At 38.7% G+C, this 20,873-nt stretch overlaps 1 protein-coding gene and 1 long non-coding RNA gene across 9 annotated transcripts in view; one reads left to right on the top strand and one right to left on the bottom strand.

Moving 5' to 3' along the window:
• The window catches only part of LOC124294845, a 123,814-nt gene that overhangs the window by 36,077 nt on the left and 66,864 nt on the right, over positions 1 to 20,873 (top strand). The window lies entirely within an intron of this gene.
• Positions 1 to 20,873, bottom strand: part of LOC107226460 (leucine-rich repeat-containing protein 15) — a 120,104-nt gene that overhangs the window by 50,118 nt on the left and 49,113 nt on the right. For 5 of the 7 annotated variants that reach the window (XR_006904783.1, XM_046742366.1, XM_046742364.1 and 2 more), the window contains exon 3: positions 477 to 551. The exons of the other annotated variants lie outside the window; for them this stretch is intronic. The gene's annotated coding sequence lies outside the window, so the exon portion shown is untranslated. The remainder of the gene's footprint in view (positions 1 to 476; positions 552 to 20,873) is intronic. 7 annotated transcript variants of the gene reach the window in all.

Genomic DNA, 20,873 nt, shown 5'->3' with positions numbered 1-20,873 from the left:
CACAGAGTCGACGAGGAGCCACGAAGAAAAGACCGTGAAACTTTTCCCCCTTTCTCCACTTTTGAACAGTCAGTCGTGTTGCGTACGTTTACAGAAAATACGCGGTCGCCTCGTGACAGATTTGCCTTATACAAATTATTTTTTAAGTGTCGAATGAAATATTACAACCTATGCATAATATAATACGTGCGCACTGATGTATATATATATATATATGCATATATATATATACGACTGGCTCTTATTATAACTTTAGCGATCAATTATACGGTCCGAGAATTCCTGACATGAGTTGTTGCCGGGGATTTTTCGCGACCTATGTATGTCAATGTACGTACACACGTAGATCTCTTGGGATGATTTATGAAACTCCCGTGTATTCGTGGATAGATTGTCGCAGATATCGAACTTGGGCTGTTTCTTTTTTTATCATACGTTTTTGGGTGATTGTGAAGTGAAGAAATTCATCGACTTACGGATATTTTCATGCCGAGAAATTCGAGTTTCCGAGCCGATTTATCCTTCATGCGTTATCCATGGTAGTACAAAGTCTGAAACATATAATTAATCACGAATATAAGACATCGTGCCTCGATTAAATTTGCTGGATGATCGACTATTTGTTATTTTCTTATGAAATTTTGATAAACCTTTGTACATACATTCGTGTATAGTAGATGCACATATTTAGGATTACCGGTTCTGGATACAGATTCCGTTACCGACACTTCGCTTATTGTTAGCCAAGACACAAACCTTTTTCTAGAATATTCGTATGACGTGTCGGTAACGCGATCTGTATCCAGAACCGTCACTTTATATCTACTATGGACAGATTTTATACATGTTCGGCATAGCTAGACGTTTATATAACGTTGAAAAGCTCGCACAACTCTCTGTTCGTGACCTTGACGAGGCTCCGCACTTCGTAACTTCATTCAAGCTCATCTCTCATATAACCATGACCCGATTACTGTATGTTCGCAAATAACTTTTGCCCCTCTAGTATTACGTATTCACGCGACTCGTACGAGACGATGTCGTGGTCAGGTACGTGATCAGACAGTGAACAATTCTGGATGAATTTAACTTCCAGTTTCGTTTTTCAAGGAAATTAAATGCCAGTGACTCTTCAATCATGCACCGCGCTCTACAGAGCATGCGATGATATCTTTTACACATTCTGCAACGGTACCTACCATTATTTTTATTACTTTCAATCCATGAACTCTGCTCACGGTTATAGGGAAGTGTTTTGTCGAGTATACTGATAATTTAATGGTAGGTATACCTATATTAGGAGAAGATTCTACCGATATCGTACCAGCGCACCTATACATATATCTACAAGGCGTTCATTTTTTGCATCGCGTGAGTCTGTCCTCTTTATCCTGCGAGTGGCACCGTGCTCCAGGACCGAGAATCAATATTCATTTCTGATAAACTGCACTCGGATAATCGACGGCATGTATAAACCGACCTCACGGATCCATCCTAGTCTTGGTAGTGTACAGTCGACGAACGTTCTTCGAGACGATTAGAAAACTTTACGAGGATACGTATAGTAGAATTACTTTCAAGTATACATATCGAATAACGCCACAGGGCACGAACCTATACCCTATCAATGTCTGACCTATTTTCACTTTACAGCGAATGCTCAAGTGCAGGGTGAGTGTACGTTCCGCGGTCCAAGGTACAACTTTATATCTATAACAACCTTTCCTCGATGTCTTTGGATCGATCATACACCCACCGTTGTTCCACTTTTCTATCCACTTTATATTATGGCGATGGAAGAAGGCGGAAGTTGGCGTGAAAGACGCGCCGCTTCCGAGGTTGGAGGACGGAAATTTCACATCATTGGTCATTCCGCTTGTCGTATTCTGTCTTCGCGTATATCTGATACCGTCACTGTAATCCAGTGGATGGTTCGAATGGCACAGTTTTTGGGTAAATTGGATTATAACACGAAGAACGTGGCAATGGCGATGTACCAGAGCGATCTTATTTTCTTGAAAACACTTCTGATCGCCAGTTGGTGGACTTTTATGCGATATCTGATATAATTAACTTTTGAAAAGAAAAAATTACACCTGTACTGGACGTCAGATGTTGTGTAACGGTCTAAGAAATTGGAACTGAACAATGAAACGAAGTTTCCTAAGGAAAGTGAAAACTAAATGGATTGTTTTTCTCGAGCACGTGACAAAATAAATTCACCCACAACATTTGATCCTACAAAACGCAGTCTTCGCGTGTTGTACCCATGCGGTGAAAATATTTTGCAATGCAAATACGGTTGGGGAGAGATTTTATAAGGCCCATGCTACCGTATTTCAATCTCGTAAAGCATAATACGCGGTGTATTCAAGTTAATTTTTCAAAGAAATCTGCGAGACTGACTGCGAGAGGTGAATATGTGCGAGTTTACGCCGACGCGGATGATCGGTGTGTTTGTGTGTGTGTGTGTGTGTGTGTGTGTGCAGCCGCGTATATTCATCGCCACTTCTCCTAAGAGCTCTAACCCCCAGGAGAGGTAAATAATAGTTGATCATCTCGGCGGCACTGCTCGTATAAAGATTATTATGTTTGCCATCCTCGTCGGGCGCCTCGCAGAACCTCCCATACGTATTTCACCACCCCGTGCAAATAGCTGTGCACTTACAATCAGGGTTGCGGGCTATTTTCTCTTATTAGAATTGCCGTTCGCCTGCAAATAACAACTCCAAAGGTTACACGTGATCCGTCAGAATCTGGCGTCCCTCATCGAGGTATTCTTTGGCTTCTTGAAAAACGTTCGATGCCAAAGTATCACACACGTCTTATTGTACTCCTGCTGATGAAGTAATTAACGATCCAACTTCGTTCGATATAAATACGTAACCTACCGATGCAGGCTAGTTAAGTGAAACAGATGTTTCGGACAGGGGATAATTTTTGGATCAATCAATCCTTTCTAATGATTAAAGTTCCCTAACTAAAGTGCACAGCTATTGACGTGAATTGAATAACTGCAGGGACTTTCGAGTTGGGTAGACGATTAACGCTTCTTCCGATCCTCGGTTTATCTTGATTTTTACTTTCGTTATTTTTCATCCCTTTTTTCATGCATCGACTTGCGTAGTGACTTCGATTCGTGAGACTCGGCTCACTCGCTCCGCGTACGATGTACCACGATTTCGAATATTAGGTCCAATCAGCCGAAGAATCGCAACCGTAATTGAGACGACATCGTCGTTCGCTAATTTTGTTAAAAAGGAAATCTGCGGGGTTTTTCACACAAGATCGTCAACATATTGACCGTTATTTTTGTATAGTATCCTGTCGTAGACTCATATTCTTCCTCCTCTTCGCACCGACAAAAGCTCTCTAATGACGCGTCGACGACTCGAAACGAGGGGTATTCGAAAACTGAACTCCTGTATTTTGCCAACTTTTCAAGGAAGGCACGGAAAATCATTGCCATGCAGGCTGGAGTCGAGCCATTGTTGGATAATTAGGAACGACCGACGGACTTGGGCGAAGAATTTTCAAGTAGGTAGGTTCGGGTTGGTAGCGTGGGTGTGTAATAATAACCATACGTGGTTCTTGTCGAAAAGTAAACTTCCTGCGACTCCCTCTCAACTTCCGGTCTCTTCAAGGTCTTCGATTAACTTACCCGCGCCGATGGAATACGAAATGTCTCTCTGCTGCTTAACCCGACTTACACAGACACACGCTTTGTGTGTTTTATACCAATAATGTACCTGATCGTTGTGTGTCTATGACACATGTACCTGGCGTAATATTTATTTACACCGCATACGTAATGCATTCGAGAAGTACGAATGAACGAATGAATGAGTAAGTATGTCGGGAAATGAAAAGGGAAAAGATAACCGTAAACGCCTTAGCCTGTGATGAGTTGTATATTTCTTTGAATATTGTACAAGTTAATCGCTCGGTCAGGTATGAATTTTAATTACCTCTTTTGATACTTACTCGTCTAACCGTCTTTTGTTTTACTCGGTTACGCTGAAAATAATTTTGCCCAAATTGCAGGGGAAAATATTAATCTAGAGTTAGGTTGGCTTTTCAAAGTCGAAAAGCTCCTTGAATCCTGATACCTTAAACTCGTTTGCCACTTTATCCGCGTGTATTTCTTAAACTCTAATAAACTTCTTATCTCGGTACGAAAATAACTTCGTCACTCGTGATTAAAGCGACGTCTCAGCCAGTCGCAATTCGCCTCTGGCATATTTTCTTTATCTACGTGAATGATACAATAAATACGCATTCGCGAATCGTTGCGTCATCGGACGATGTGTCTACAATACGCTTCTTCAGGCACCGACTTCTCATCTTCTCAATCGTAGCACGCGAGCTCTTTGTTTCCTTCGAAGCGTGCGTCTGCGAAGGGATCAGAAGGTGAAAACTCATCATCTCCGGTCTCGAAGTGGAAGAAAATCCCCGGGATAAATCTAGCGAGTAATTTTCACCTATACATATACACAATTATTGATATATACCTGTATACATGTACATATACGCTTGTAATTTGTGCTTTCTTTAACGGGAAGAAATTATTTTCTATAATAATACGGCTGAAAGAAAGAAATAAAGAAGAGAGCCACATTAAACCTATTTCTTTTATCGATTAACGGCCACTCGGCTACGCTGAAAGAGGAAAGAAATTACGCGGAAATTTTATTGACGTGGCTGCGGAGAAAACTTTATCTGTATATTATATATATATATATATACATATATATATATATATATAAATATGTAATAGTAATGGTATTTTCTATCGGTGACTTTGGAAATTCTTTTGACAAGGCGGTGTGCAGGCGAGTCGATGCCGATATCGATATCGAGGAGTTTAATTATCTCATTGAGATCCATTCCTTCTTCATCGAATTCTGGGATTAGCCATTATACCAGGAAATAATGCAAGAAATACGGAATTTTTCCACCCACTTACTCAATCGTAGCGCAGCGGAAGTTCAGTCGTAATTAGATGTCGATTTTCACGTTACTAATTATGAAGGTATTCAACTAACCGTGCGTCACGCTTCTCAGTTAAATTCGTTGAATTTTTTTAGGGGTTGGTATTGTCGAAAAAAATTTTTAAATTTCATCCATCGAAGTTGAAGAGTATCGTTGCAGAGGTGCAACACCTTCGTTAGTCTTGAATTACTCAATTCTGCTGAAATATAAGTATAAGCGACTTGTTTTTTTTTTTTTATTTATTTTTCCATGAAATAATAGCTGTGCGTAATTTCGATAATTGTTGAAATTTTTAACGTCCGTTACTCAATTCAAAGAACGAAATACGGCAATGATGTAAGGCATGGCTCGATTATTTCGCGGACGAATTTTATGTGCGACGAGGAAAAAGGCCGAAGGTTTCCTCGAATATTTCTTCATTCGGTACGTCATAAAATTGACAACATCAGTCTTGAAGTGGTATTAAACCTGCGGTGAATTTTACCGCCTTTCTCGCGTCGCATGTGATCGGTTCTAATGCTGGCCACAGAGTGTCAGGCGAAACGGGGAAGAAGTTAGCCATCATTTTTATTACAAATTTTGTTGGCAACTGAAGCAAAATAATTGGGAAATTTGGAGGAAAAATTGTCTGCCAATCACCCTTGAAGAGCGTTTTCGATTTATTGCCGGTCTGGAAAAAGAGGACTTTTTGTTTTTTTTTTTCATTTAGAAAATATTGGCCTGAAATATTAACGTTAAAATTTTGTTTCTACGATAAAACATGATTCTTACAGCCTTTTTTTTCCGAACACTCTCCTAGCTTATATTATATATCTAGAGGTATATTCTATACCTAATTTTATTTATTCCTGTTGTTCGCTATTTCACACTCTTAATTTTATTCAACTTGCGTATCTGCGGTGAGTAGAATGAATGAAGTAGAGAATGAGAGCTAGGGAATAATGGAGGCGGGGAATCGGCCTTCAGACTTGAAAAGCCGCGAGGCTTTCGCCGCACCTTTTTGCTCGGTACGTGAACGAACGAACAGGTTTTATTTCGACGTTTTCTTCTCTCTTTTGAAAGAAAGAAGAAGAAATGAAAAAAAAAATAAGGAAAAGAAAATGAATAACTATCCGCGAATTCTGCATCGGGAATTATAAGGAGCTTTCAACCTCGAATGGGCCACTTTCTTTCTTCTAATATTCCGTCGTCGTTACTTTTATGAAAATCAAGTAACCGGGTAGTCGGTATGCATTATTATACGATGTAGTTGAAGGAAACTTGAGATTTTCTTTAAAAAAAAATGTAAGTTCATTCGGAATTTTCTTTCTCCCATCACGTATCCAAAATGTTATGTGAAAATCGGAAGAAGTATGAAATTATCGTCCTACGTCCCTCTTATTTTGATGCGGTGTAACCGTAATAACTTCATTGGATAAAAAAATATCACCTGCACTTGAAAAAATATTCAAATATGCATTTCGTGTCTAAGAATTTTATACTTGAATATTTGTTCTAGTTATAGTGAAATATACACGTATAATCGCGCGAATAAAAAAATTAGAATTAATTTAATGCTTTCTCGTCATTCATTTGGTCAAATGAATAAGATATGGTGAAAATTGAGTCACAAAAGCGTTGATTGTAACAAATTCGTTAGATCAATAATAAGTTGACCTGATTTAATATCAGAAAAAAAGAAAATTAACTTTCGATTTTCGAAATTAAATAACGTGCGTACACAGCTCGTTATATTTTTTCCTTCTCAAGCATCGTTATTAAAAAATGTAAAATTTTAATGCTGCGGGGGTGGACGCGTCCTTTTAAGAGCACGCCGCTAGGTATTATTCCGGTCATCCTATTGCACGAGTATAATGTCTGTATGGGTAGACGTGGGCATCCGTAGCGACGCGTGTAGGCAGGTGGAGGCAAAGCAATGCCTTCCTCTGCAGCTCCTTTGCGTTTGAAAACCAATATATATTCAAAATACCCAAGGGGCGACGTGTTGCCCGCGTATCGACTTCCACTCAATCCCGTAGGTATACGTATACATACGTGTTACCTATAGGCGTTTAATATACGGCATGCACCAACTGTTCGAACACCCGTTATACGTATTACCGGCCCTGAAAACTTACGCGCTATGGACTGAAAATGGATTTTTCCGGATATAACGCGGGTTTCGGTCTTACATCGTTCAATTTATGCCCACAAAAATCAATTCGGAAAGTTTGACGTTATTTTTTTATTTTCTACTTCCCGTTTCTCTGTTTTCAAAGAAAAAAGGAAGCTATTGTAATTACCCTGATATTGAAAAGTTGAGTTTTCACTAGATCTCCACGTTTTTAAATTTACAGAATCACCTCCAGTCATTTTCAGAGCGACGTCTGTGTGTGTATGTATGTTTTTACTTACGTATGTGATCAATTTTTTTGATCCGACGATATCTCGGGAATGAATTACCGAATTCAATGATTTTCGTCTTGATCGACGTGGCTTTTTCAAACTTAGAACTGGTTAGATTTTGGCTTTGATCGATCCAGTACTTTTTCAATTATTTGAACAGCAAAATTCCAAGAAATCAAATGAAACTGATGATATCTTGAGAATGGATGAATGGATTTGAATGAAAATTGGTATCGAGAGGTTTTTTTGTATTGCTGATCACGAATCTAAGGTCAGATTTGTAAAATTTAAATTCGGCGTGTTCGATAAGATGAAAAAAAAAAACTAAAAACATTTGGATTTTGATGAAAATTGATGCTTGTCGGTTTGTTGGGTGGCTGATCACGAATCCTAGATCAGACTTCCAAAATTTGTAATGGTGGATCCATTATAGAAGTTCGAAATAAAAAAAATCATTATATTTTTAAGTAATATGATACCTGAAAGCTTTTAAATCGTCAATCACGAGTCTGAATTTGTATTTCGAACTTCGAATTGGATATTATTCTTTTCTCCTCTCTATGAACTTGGAACCTGCAGTGTAAGAACGGGAAGTTCGAGGATTGGCTCGTGGCCAGTCTAAAGCCGTTTGTTTTTCTTTCTTTTCACATTTCTTTCAACAGACGCGAAATTGCGGGTTTTTTACAGACATGTAATCACGTGAAAATTTTTATAGAAATTTGACTTCACTCGCGGTTTATTTTACGTACAATATAAATCGTGAAAACATATTGTATGATTTTTTACTATTTTTCTGAGTATACATATGTCCATTCAACGCTGCACGTATATATTTGCCTATGAAAATATTTATCCAAAGAAGAATTTCTCTCCACACGTTTCCGTATTTAGATCTCTCTCATCTCACCGAGGAGTGTGATATTATTTGATATTTCTGACAGGGAATTGCTTGAACAGTTGAGAGCTGAGGTTTTCACGTACATTTTCCGTAGGTTATAAGAATGTCGCGTGCAGGTGTCGAGGAGAAGTATGGAAAGAAATACACAAGCTAGCTGAGGGTGTGGAAGGTTTTACGGTATTCGACGATCCTGGAAAACTAAATTAATAACGAGCTGCTATCGACGGATATCCTGATATTCTTACAACGTTTCACATTTCCATTCTCTCTTGTTACTCAATGTCTCGTACATGTTATTTATCACCTTTTGTTTAATTCAATCCATCCGATTTATTTCGGTTTATCTCAAAACTGAAGATTATTTATTCAGCGTTTCAATCTGCCATTGAAAAATCTTCACCAATATTCCAAACGAGAGAGTGATGGAAATGCTTCAATAATCATGGCGACGAATATACCGATCGGATTGAAAAAAAAAGTATTGGAAAAAAAACAAAAAAAACATTTTTTGAAAAACGTAAAAAACGTTTTTCATTATTTATCCATGTTTCGGCTTGAGAAGTTTTATACACCAAACCGGTACAACATTTGAAACCGGTTCTTGTAAAGGATATTCGGATACGAATTTTATCAGAAAGAAAAGAAAATTGGACTTCTTCTCTTCAACATTTATGTAACGGTGAATAATAATTCATATTTTCTGGGTGTACTTCGCGAGGACATGTAAAATATTGAAGAAAAAATTACCAAAGATCTATAACTAGAATCATGAACTGTAAGAGAAATTCAATAATTTTCTATTCCTCAATAAAACAACATATATAATAATAATAATGATAATAATAATAATAATAATAATAATAATAATAATAATAATAATAATAATAATAATAATAATAATAATAATAATAATAATAATAATAATAATAATAATAATGTACAATCTTTTATCGTACTGTGTTTTCAATTCGTTTTCTCCCTATATTTCTTATCTTTTCGCAAAAGAATATTTTACAAGTAGCTTGAAACACCGAATGGCGTTAAAATGTAAAAAAAAAAAATAAAAAAATTTTAATCAGTTATTCCCGTAATTGAACAAGGGGCACGAAATTTTGGTTCGAAGAAACTGTGTTACAACTAATCCGTTATATCGTGTACGTGACAACGGAGAATCGAAGAACGCATTTATAACTAGAGGATCCAGCGATCGATACCGAATACCAAATTTACCCAGGGAGCGAGGCGATACGATCTACGACTTCCTCGACGTGCTACACGGGGGTCCTTTCAGTATTTGAATTCAATTGGCGAATCTATTATTCCGCCGGTATCCTGCAGCCGTCGCCGCGGAAACACGTCAATACCAATTAATTTTAGTCTACGAATTACCTGGGCAAAAAGGTGAGCCGTAATGTCAATGCCTCATTGTTACTCCGGGCTTTGCGAAACCGCCGCCGCGTGTCAGGTTCGAATTTCACATTAACTTCGGCGGCTTGGTACGCGTATCTAGCATTCCTCGCTAAATCGACCCGCTCGGTCTTCAACTACTTTCATTTCTTACCACAATCGAAAAATATAGTTTTAGATAGAAAATGAAAATTAGTTTTATAGCTGTTACCGGAAAATCTAGTATCCGTTGCTATTCTTTCCCATTACGATCACTGTTGCTATATTTTCTTGCAACTGTTGCGAAAATTTAATTCTCGTGCAAGAATAGATTGACGTTAAAGCCTTGTTTAATTTCTTGTATTGTTGTATCAACTCTAAACAAGTACTCGAGTTTTTATATTCAGATTTTCGTTCGGCATATTTGTTTTGATTATGACTTATGGAGACCAATATATCTTTGGACGTAAAAATTCAAAAACTTGAATGATGCAGAAAATCGTTTAAGCAGCAATCCACAAAGATCGACTATTACTTTTGATTCGGTCGACATTTTTTACTTTAAAAAGTATAAAAAACAGTAGAAACAAACGCCAGCCAATTCTCGGTCTAGGCTTACAAATTTTTATATCTGACGTAAGGTATCGCGTCTAATGTTGATTTTCAAAAAACAAGAATGAAACAAGCTTGATAAAATCTGAAGAAATATCCTAGTGCTCTAAAGAGTTGGAGCAACGATATAAAAAATCACGGACCAAATCCAAGAGGGCAAGGTTTGATTTGGCGCGGAATGCCTTATATACGCACATAGTATACACCGCAGATTCATTGCCCCCTACGCATCCTGAATAAAAGTTCGATGCGTTCTTATATTTCTTACTCGTCATGTATATTGCATACGTATATACATACATATAACATATATATATATATATATATATTATATCTCACATGTGAAACTGGTCTTTTTTATACACCTATTTAGGCACGTGTCGGGAATACGCTCTGCGGTCACGAAAACGTGCCCTAAAGAATAATTCATGAAGGATCGAGGTTTGGCAAAGATATTGATTGAATTTTTTGTCGGTTAATCTTTTTCATCACGCGGTGTCGTTACAGACCATTACTTGTAACACGAAAGCTCATTACTCGTCGTAGATTAATCGTCATTGACTTTTTTACTATTATAATACAGCTCAATTTACAATCATTACTAAATTATATTTTATGCATATATTTTCTCTTGTTGGAAATTGTGAAATTAATTTAACTGTGTGTTTTGAACAAAAAGCAAAAACAGTCATTTCAGAGTTTTGGGATTCGGTAAAAATCGCACTCAGATTACGGGAACTCGATTCCGTCGAACTAATTCCAAAGTTGCAGAATATTTATTGAAAAAAAAAAACGTTGATAACTTGAGCCTCATATTTCAGACAAAGCGTGCGAAATGCAATAAAAAAAAAAAACTACTACTACTCGTCGGTGTTTCGTAGTCTTTCTAAAGTATTTGGTACATTATCGTACTTTTTTAAAAGAACCAGTTTCGTCATGGATCCTTCACCTCTAATTCGTCATCCGTAATAACAAACTTCCGTTTCGTAGTCGAGAGATCCGACGCCGATAGAACCGCGTGTCATTCTAGACGTAACATATAATAAGATGACGTTGTGTAATTTACCACTAAAATAAAACAATGTCAGAAATAGATTGTTGACAAATGTTGAGGCTACGGTCTGAGCGGTATGACGTGACGCGTTCTGTAATTAAACCGTACATACGCTATACGATGAGATTTCATTGTCATTGTCACGGACGACAATTCCTCGTTTCTTCTTTCAATCCTTTACATCCACGATCTTCCTTCGGCTTCATTTGCGATGAGTCACGATTCTCCCGTTTCCTCCATCTTTTTCTTTTCCTTCTTCTTCTTGCGACGTCCCAGCTTTATATAATACTCGCAACAGCGGATCTCCACAGCGTAGACACGCATTACGCCAACATAATATATCCGCGTAAATTATTATACTTATAACGATGCCGGTCGAACAAGTGCAGCTTTACAGGTATGTATGTGTACCAGAAGAAGGAAGGAAGAGGAGGTACCGTCGGCCAGTGACCGCTGGTCAGTGTCGACCTTCCTCGTCATAATCATCATCATCACCATCATCATCACCGCCGTCATCATCGAGGAAACATTAAAACTGAAGGTGAGCCAGGCCTGGCATCGATGCAGAGGAGAATTGCGGTGATGTCATGCTTTGCGCATCGGATACCCGAAAACGGAAGTCTCGAAACGCCGCCGAGAGGGCGCCAAGCTCTACGACGTCGACGTCCTGTTACCGAATGCTTAATTAATTATCCACTTCCAAAGTCATTAATGGGGAATATCGGCCGTCAACAGTTCGGACACGCGTCTTACTCCTAATGCTGCTGGGTTAAACACGCGCGAGCTGCGGAAAACAGCCGGGAATTTTCATTGGCCTTTTTTCTCAGGCGTATAAACTGGATATTTTTTAACTCACCTAACATTTTGTCTTACATACGAATTGTGGGCCTATGAATTTCTGTGACGATTTCTACGAACTTTTACGGAAATTTCTATGCAGAAGTGTAGGATTTGGAACAATTCATAGTTTACTATAATATTGATTATAATATATGAAATTGTCAGGAAATCTAAGTTCATAAACTATTAATTAGCCTGAATTCTACACTTGCATAGAATTTTTTGTGAAAATTCGTAGAAATTCATAGAAATTTTTATAGAAATTCATAGAATTATTTTCACCAGGGGTCCTATTTCAGTTTAACGAATCGGCTGTATGCGACACCTGGTGATAATAATTTCTACGCTAGAATACAATAAAGTTCAGTTCGTTGAAAATTATAGAAAATATTTGCAAATCGTAACAAAATCGTTAAAAAACGTGAACATTGTGGAAAATTGTCGAAAATCGTAACATTTTACGTAGAAGATTATAAGTTTTTTCCTATAAAAAGTGATTACTATTTCTGACACAGACAAAATAGACATTTTTTCGTAGAAACTCTTGGAATTTTGTGAAAAAATTACGAAAATTTCCGAATTTCTCTACTCAACCGTAAAATCAAACTCCTAGTTGGGCTTAAAAACTATTTTAACCAAGGATTAATCGTTCTTGATGTTCGAATCCTTCGAGAATAAGCTCGATGTAAGAATCGGAGAAAATATACTTTGCCACTCGTGTTGCACATCTCAAAGGAAATACATCATCGCCTCAATTATACACAGATGTATAATTTGTATCAGTTTATTAGCCGATGTTTGTATACAATTTTGTGCGTTACAGGTACACGCCTTAAGTTTACAATATTACCACAGGAAGAAAATGAAAAAGGGAACAACAATTCCTCAGACCCCTGGAATTAGAGTGCGTGCGTTTCACGGCACGCGTTGACTGCACGTGATATTTCCAGATTATTATCGCGCGTGATTTCCGTACTTTGCATTCCTCGCGGTGTTTGCATGTCTGCGTCATTCCGTGCGTGGGTATAAATGCATCGGGATACGCAAGCCTGGCGTCTCGCATTCATCGGCCGTATGGAAATGAATAGTAAATGTGCAGCCAGGTTGTTAGGCTAGGTCGGGACGATGCCGTCTCATCCTTGTCTTCCGGTTGCACCACCAGCTCCGCAGGTTGCAACGGGTTCAGTGCACCGTCTGCACCGGCTGCAAGAAATACCTGCAACTGTAACTCCTGCAGTCAGAATCGAGCCACGCCCGCCTTCCACAGGTTCGTATCCATTCCCGAGTCCTGTTCTAATTAGAACTGAGCTTATTCGAGGCTTCGTTTTCGAGTTCGATGGTGCGGTTAGAAATTCCGAATGGTCAAAGTTTAAGCTGACCATATTATGTCGAATATCGTCAGTTCGTAGCCGGGTCGAAATTCACTCGAGGAAATTACAACTGTTTGGAAAGTCGAACAGTTTGACCCTTTGAGTCACTCATTATTGTGCTGGGTCAACTTTTGTGACAAGATAGTATTCTGTGGTTTTTGGGATCGCTGATTACGAATCTGAAATCAGAATTCAAAAATTCAAGATGGAGGATCTGGTGTAGCGGACGAAAATTTCAAATTTAATCAAATCCGGTAAAAAAAACTCTGTGCAGTGGTTTTTGGGGCCAATAATTGGATTCGCCATACTGAATTTTCAAAATCTGATTCCAGATGCGTAATCAACGACCCCAAAAACCTGCGGACAGGGTTTTTTCTCCGGATTCGATCGAATTTGAAATTTTCGTCCGTCGTATTGGATCCGGCATCTTGAATTTGTAAATTCCGATTTCACACTCGTGATCAGTGACCCCAAAAACTTATAATTAATGTACAACATATGTACATGTGTGTAGGATTAATTTTCTCGGATATGAATTATTCCGTCATTTATCACGGTTCTTTTAAGATCAATTTGTTTCCAACATTAATAATTTACATTATATCGCAATAATTACTCTCGAGTATTTAAAACCCGTCAGTATACCATCAGAAACAGTAAAAAATTGCAAAGGAATATCTCGAAAATTAATCTAAATATACAAAAAATGGATATAAAATAGATGGTCGAATACCTGCAACTATGAGTCAAGGGGTTACCTAAAAGTCAGTTTCCCAAAAAAAGGAAGAGTGAGAGAGAAACTGCTTGTAAACCTTAAAACACGTGCAATGCACACGCGAGTTGTTTAAAATATTGGCAATTTCAAAAACGATGCGAAGTAATACGGGAGGGGTTGAATTCATTTGGGGAAGGTTGATGTTGTCCCTCCTCCTCCTTCTCCTCTTCTTCTTCGTCTTGCTCTTTATCTCCGTCCTTTTCTTTCCTCTCTCTTGCCTTCCTCTTCTTCTTCTTCTTCTTCGTCTTTTTCTTCTTTCTTCAAACTTAATTAAAGGTCTTAATTAAAGGTACGTGCCAAAGGTCCTCCCCCCCCCTCCCCCCCCTCCGCATTGGCGTAAAACCGTCCGCCCCGCGTTAAGTCTCGAGCATTTCAACTCGATGACGCACTTAACAAAAGTTGAGCCATTGCCTCCCGACTACGACGATGCTTAATCTTAAATTATTACCAGAGAACCGGACAAAATTAAACCACTCAAGTTTCACCGCTTCATCCTCGCCCCTGCGACTCTTTATTCCTGTTAGAAAATTTATCGTACCACTGGATCGTAAATTATAACCGATAACCAGTGTACAATAAACAAAGAATCCGAATGACACGCGGCGACTGCGAAGTGTTTTTCTCCTCGCTATTACAACGAATTGCGAGATGTTCTGATAAATGGAAAAATACTTAATAACACGGGGTAAGAAAAATAAGAACCAAACGTCAAGAGGCAGGCTTCTGTCATTTTATAACCAAGTTCTATGCATACCTTTGCTAGAATAGCTTGATCCAAAGCTATTCGTGTTACACCAAGTCGCTTAAAATAATAACGAACCGTTAAGGTCTCGAGTCTCGTTCCGCCTTCTTATCCTCTCCTTATTTTTTTCCTTTTCTTTTTACTCCCTTTTCCGTTTATTCTTTCTTCCCATTCTTCCGCCGGTGATTCCGAGCACAAGCTCCACCAGATGCTGGCTTTCGTGCCGTATACAGGGTATGCAGACGCCCGGGGCTCGATGGGGCAAAATGACCCGTTGTGGAAAAATTCTTCTTCAAAACTCGCGGGCTACCTTTTCTTCCTCCTCCCCCCCCGCTCTCCACCCCCACCCCCTCACGTGTAGTGTACACGTACCTACACAACATGGATCCTGCACTCCGCGGAATTATACTGTACCTTATACAGCGAGGCGAACCATTTTCTGCTTACTTCCTTGCCTTGCCCGCTTTCGCCGCGCTATGCAGGCATATTTCTGCACGTAACAAGCCCTTGTATTCTTCGTCTTCGAGAGGATGAGAAGACGCTTCCTAAACCCCGCGCGTTTATTATAAGCTTTATTGGATTTAATCTCGGAAAGAATTTCTTTTATACTCCCATGATTTTATATGTTATTTTATTTTATATATCGCGTTATAAAAAAGGCGACACGAAACAAATTTTGACTCTTGGGATGTTCGATACAGGTGTATAAAATAAGTGGTCAATAAAAAAAAGAAAAAAAAAAAAAATTCGTCAAATTTAAGGAGAAATCTGCGTACCTGTATTAAATTACAAACGATTCACGTGATTTCGGATGATATTTACGGTAGAAAAAAGGAACTTTGATCATTCGTATCTGATAAAATTCTTATTTAATATTTATTTAGATAATTGCGATCTCATCTTTAACACCTTGTAATATAATTGTATTATCGCACATGTAGATGGGTGGGCGTAAATTCATTATCAGCGATACACGATATTTACGCGTTAACGACCGACCAATAGACCAATAAAATCTTACCGCGAACATAACCGTGTATTTGAGTATCACGTAATATACGTGCGTACGAATTAGACCGAGGCGAGTTCCGAGCGAACCGTTCCCACGAGTCTTGTCTTGTCTCAGGTCTCTTGGTGGCCGCACCTAAACGCAGAATATAAGTGCAACGTGTTCCAAAGTAACACGACGCCACGGACATTCAGCTCCGGAAATAACCGAGTTGGGGAAATTTCAGTTACCGCACGGTGTACGCGGTAAATTTTTTCTACTCACAATCAGGGAGAAACGCGCGGCGAGATTTGCAGATTGCAGAAATCGTCTCTTCGAAATTAATTGCGAAATAAATGAAATAAAAATATGGACTCCTACGATTTCACCGCGTGCGGTACATAAATTTGGGCATTTACCGATTTTTCGATTTTCGTTTCTGTCGGTATCATTTAAATATTATCCAAAGTAATCAACGATCGATTCTTGTGAAATTATATCACTCGTCACTTGCGAGCAGCTCTCGTAGTTCAATTCTGGATTATGATATGAACTTTTCAATTACACGTATAAAATTGTGCGCAATCATGGGAAAGTGGTGCATCAGATTTTTTTTTTTATTTTCACGAAAATCAGAAGGATAACAAATTGCTTTTGGATACGAGTTCGCGTGGATATAGACTAATTTGATCGCTTTTAACAAGTATAAAACCCATACCGGACTATCTGAGGATTACGAAAATTGCGACGACGTCGATTGTCGCGTGCATACAGACCGCGTAAGCGTAACGATATTCATCCGCATTTTCATGCGGACTTTACACGCGGAATAAACGATATTCGCTCATAGTTTTTCCCCGGAACACAAGAATCTTTTCATTTCAGTACCTACTCCGATAATGTGTATAATAAACGCGCCCGGACGAGTTTCTCCGCGGTGTAAAATCTGCGGGTATACCTATCGTGCGATGTACAACAACGAGGAGGAGAAAGACTGTAGCTGCGGCTTTACGTGATAGTGAAATATTCTCGTAATTGAGTTTTATTATTGCCTTTTTCGGTGTGCAGCGGAGATTCGAACTCGCTTCCAAGGTACGCGTTGGTAAATTCACACACACACGTGCGCCTTGAACAGACACCGCGAATGCATTATGCATATGCACATGCATGATACGCGACGTATGCAGACGTATTGCCGTGCGGAAACCGCATGGTATACATTAAATCTGATTCTATATTCTATTACGATGGCACAATGCGTCTCGATCCCGTCTCTCGTGTCGCGCATATGATCGTCCTTCACATGAAACGCGACCGTATAGGTACGTAACCTGAAACCCGACAACGATTTTTACGATATTATAGGACTTTCATTGTCTCTCTTCGCAAAATTTCGGACAACACGTGCGTGGGGTGAGAGTAAAAACGTAGAAACGTGTATCGTTAAAATAGACGAATCCTGATGAGGAATTTTTTTAAACCCAAAAAGTCGATACACAGAAACGTCAAAGTGTGGAAAATCGGATTATAGAATCATCAGAATTCCGATACATATTTTTCCATTCCGACAATTCTACATTGTCATTTTTTAAACCTTGACCCTTCTGCATTTTGAAAATTCGTGATAACGTGACCCCCAATCCATCTTTCAATCCTTTCACATTCTTACACCCACCGGCGTGCATCGAATGAAAAAAAAAAAATAAGAAATCAGTTTGTGCATTCGACGTATTTAGAACTAAACAAATTTACAATCCAATCGTCTTCGAGTATATTGCAAAACTCCCTACAATTATCTTTTAAATCTGTAACCTGCAGCAGTTTCGTTTCTTTACCTTCATCATCATTATCGTATTTTTGCAACTTTTTCTTATTCTTTCAGAATACTTAAGCGATCGACAAGTCGTGTATATTCTACCTGCAGTTTTTGGTACCTACTCGAGTCGTAAATTACGCCGCAGGGCACAAAAAGGTCTTTGGCAAGTTCTTGTTTTGTCCATCACGTACGAAGGGTTCGATATACGTAGTAATAATAACCGGTGCTTACCCCGTTTTGCAAAATTACCGACGACCAAGAGGCGGTATTCGAATATATTCGAATATATTCGCCACACGAACAAACTTGCTAATCGGCCGCTATTGCCCAGCCAATTACAGACCAAAAAATAGACCGTGTTATTTTTCAATTCGACGTTTACCGACCACTCTTGCGAATTCTCTATTATAAAAGCGTCACGATTTGCCTAAGGATATTTGCAGGATAATTTGGTCGTACCGCATCGCTAACGGTTTCAATTCCATTATACACAAAGGCTTGTAACAGTTGCAATTAAAATAATTCACGCCGCGAATGCGTTTTATCTGCTTTCCATTGACGCGGGTATTAATTCCGAATTTTGTATTTTACCTTCAACATTGACCGGTTCAAACTTTCAATTGTAAATGTTGATTGTTTCGCGTAAATTAGAGAGGTGAAATTTTTCTACACGCTTCTTACCTAGTGCGCACTTGAAAAGAAATTGAATACACGATGTTGCCGCGAGAGTTTGGCTCGAACTTGAAGAAAAGAAAAGTAAAGAAAGTAAAAGAGAAAATAAAGAAACGAGAAACAGAGGGTGGAAATGGTACAGTTATATCATTTATAAATCCGCTTACAAGGAACAATCGTAAGCATGTACTTATTTTTCAGGGTTGAAATCGAGCGTGATGCGAAGTATTTACTAGAATAGCTCAATTTGTCGTTATTGGTCGTGCAACGTATAAACGTATAAGCTGTAACCTGCCCATTTCACACTTTCTCCGTTTTATCGGTGTATAATTTGGAAGAATCGTCGCTTTTTACAACGAAGAAACGGCGCGGAGAACGTTGAATTAAAATCTTGGCGACACGATCGAGTGTCTTCTTGCAGGTATTCAACCTTCGGTCTCCATTTTTAATTCATCCTGACGATTGATTAAATTGATGATACAATGAGACGGTCGTCGAGTACTCTAACGTTTTGTCGATATACCTACAGTCCAAGCTTCAACGGTCACACAATTATATAAGTCCGAAAGAGATTTACGTTACGCATGTGACTTGAGAGGGTCGCGAATAATTGGTTGAAAATAAAATTGCGTTCGTTTTTTTGTCTCGTTTTATTTTTATTTACTGGTTGTTTTTTTTTTTTTTTTTTTTTTGTTGGTAGTTCGAACTGTCGGTAGACAGGTGGTGTTTTTCACGGGGATTTACAACGCGATCTAAAGATCAGGGAGAGCTTACAGAAGCCCCGAGGAATGTCATTCGATTCAAATTTAATTAAGACAATAATTAACGAGCCGCGTAGCAACTGATGACGGAACGGAAACCATAGACCAGGTAATTCGTACCTCCTCGTGTCGACTGTGCCATATAATCCGCAAAGTGTCTGTCGCGTATTCTGATAATTAAATTCCATTCGTATTCGGGTGGAATATACTAGCTATTTCGTAGTCGTGTATGTGTATACCTGCCGGTCTAGGATCTAGTACGTATGAAATAGCGCTCGCTCCTTACACCTCGTAGGTGTAAACTAGAGTACACACATGACTCGGCGAATCGCGTGAAATACAATTCCTGCAAGTTGAGTGCAATTCCTGTAATTTGCGTCAGTCTGCATACGTGTGCACTCGGAGTTTAAATCTGACAGCTTGACTCCACCCGTAAAACGAGAATATACGCTTGTGATGTGAAGCTTTTTCGGAATTGCTGGTGAATCAGCGAAACGGCAAAGGAGATGAGGAGGAAACGAGAAGAAAATATAGCGAACGTGGAATCATAAATAAGTTACCGGTAAGGCGAAGAAGGAAGAAGCGAAGTCAAAAAAAAAAAAAAAAAAAAAATTAGGTAAACGGAATCCGAATTGGGGTGAAAAACGCTGAAAAGAGGATTAAGGTTCGTGGCGTCCTGACGCGGCTTGGCTAGTCGATGAAAATAGAAAAGAACTAGCTATATTCGGCAAGAGTGTGTTTTTCCTTTAACACGCTGTTCGTCTACTCGTTTTTCGTTTTCGGTTTTCTCCTGTCTCTTCGTAGCTCTGCACCGAGATTAATGCGGTTAACTTATGTACCTTTTCGTTGGGTTCAGGGATTCAGACGCGTCGAGGTATATAATGTGCTCCGCGCTGTTTACTTTTACTTTGTTTCAACGACTGAGTTACGCGCTGAGGTATGTACTACATACATGGCGTTTAGACGTGGGTGAAGCTGAACGAAATTTCTTCCTTCTAGGTATAATCATTGAGATTGTTTATTTTTGCTTATAATCGACTTGGTTCCTATTCTACACTGAGAGCAATTTTTACTTCCGGTTACCGCTCAGTCCTTAAATATTTTCACCTCGTTTCTCGTAATACCAAAAATATTCAAACAGTTTTTAACGATATCCGTGCTGCGAATCTTGTTGCATTCGTTGGTTATTATTCGATGTGTAGAATCAAGATTTATTCATTCAAATGCAAACTAAAAAAAAACAAAATAATAATAATTTTTTACATTCACCAGTGTTATTCTCGGAGTGCTTGCTATCTATCCGATTGAACAAATTAATTCCTCGAGTGTGTCACGCGTGTAGGTAGACGATTACAGAGAGTAAGCAAATTTCATCCGTTCAACTGAATTGCTGACCGAGTGTCAATTGATGTTAAAAAATTGTGAAAAAACAATGAAAATCTGAAATAAAAAAAAAATCCTCAAAATTCCGTTTGCCGACGGTTTCAAGTTTCTTGAACCCTGAACTCCGTGCTGTTTGATATTCATACGTGACTTGTTAATGTTCGGCATTGCTGCGTGCTCAAACCTTCTCAGTTCTATA

This window comes from Neodiprion lecontei, chromosome 5 (assembly GCF_021901455.1).
Source record: "Neodiprion lecontei isolate iyNeoLeco1 chromosome 5, iyNeoLeco1.1, whole genome shotgun sequence".
NCBI lineage: Eukaryota > Metazoa > Arthropoda > Insecta > Hymenoptera > Diprionidae > Neodiprion > Neodiprion lecontei.
Note: the sequence above shows the minus strand (reverse complement) of the source record. Positions and strands in the feature narration are given on the sequence as shown.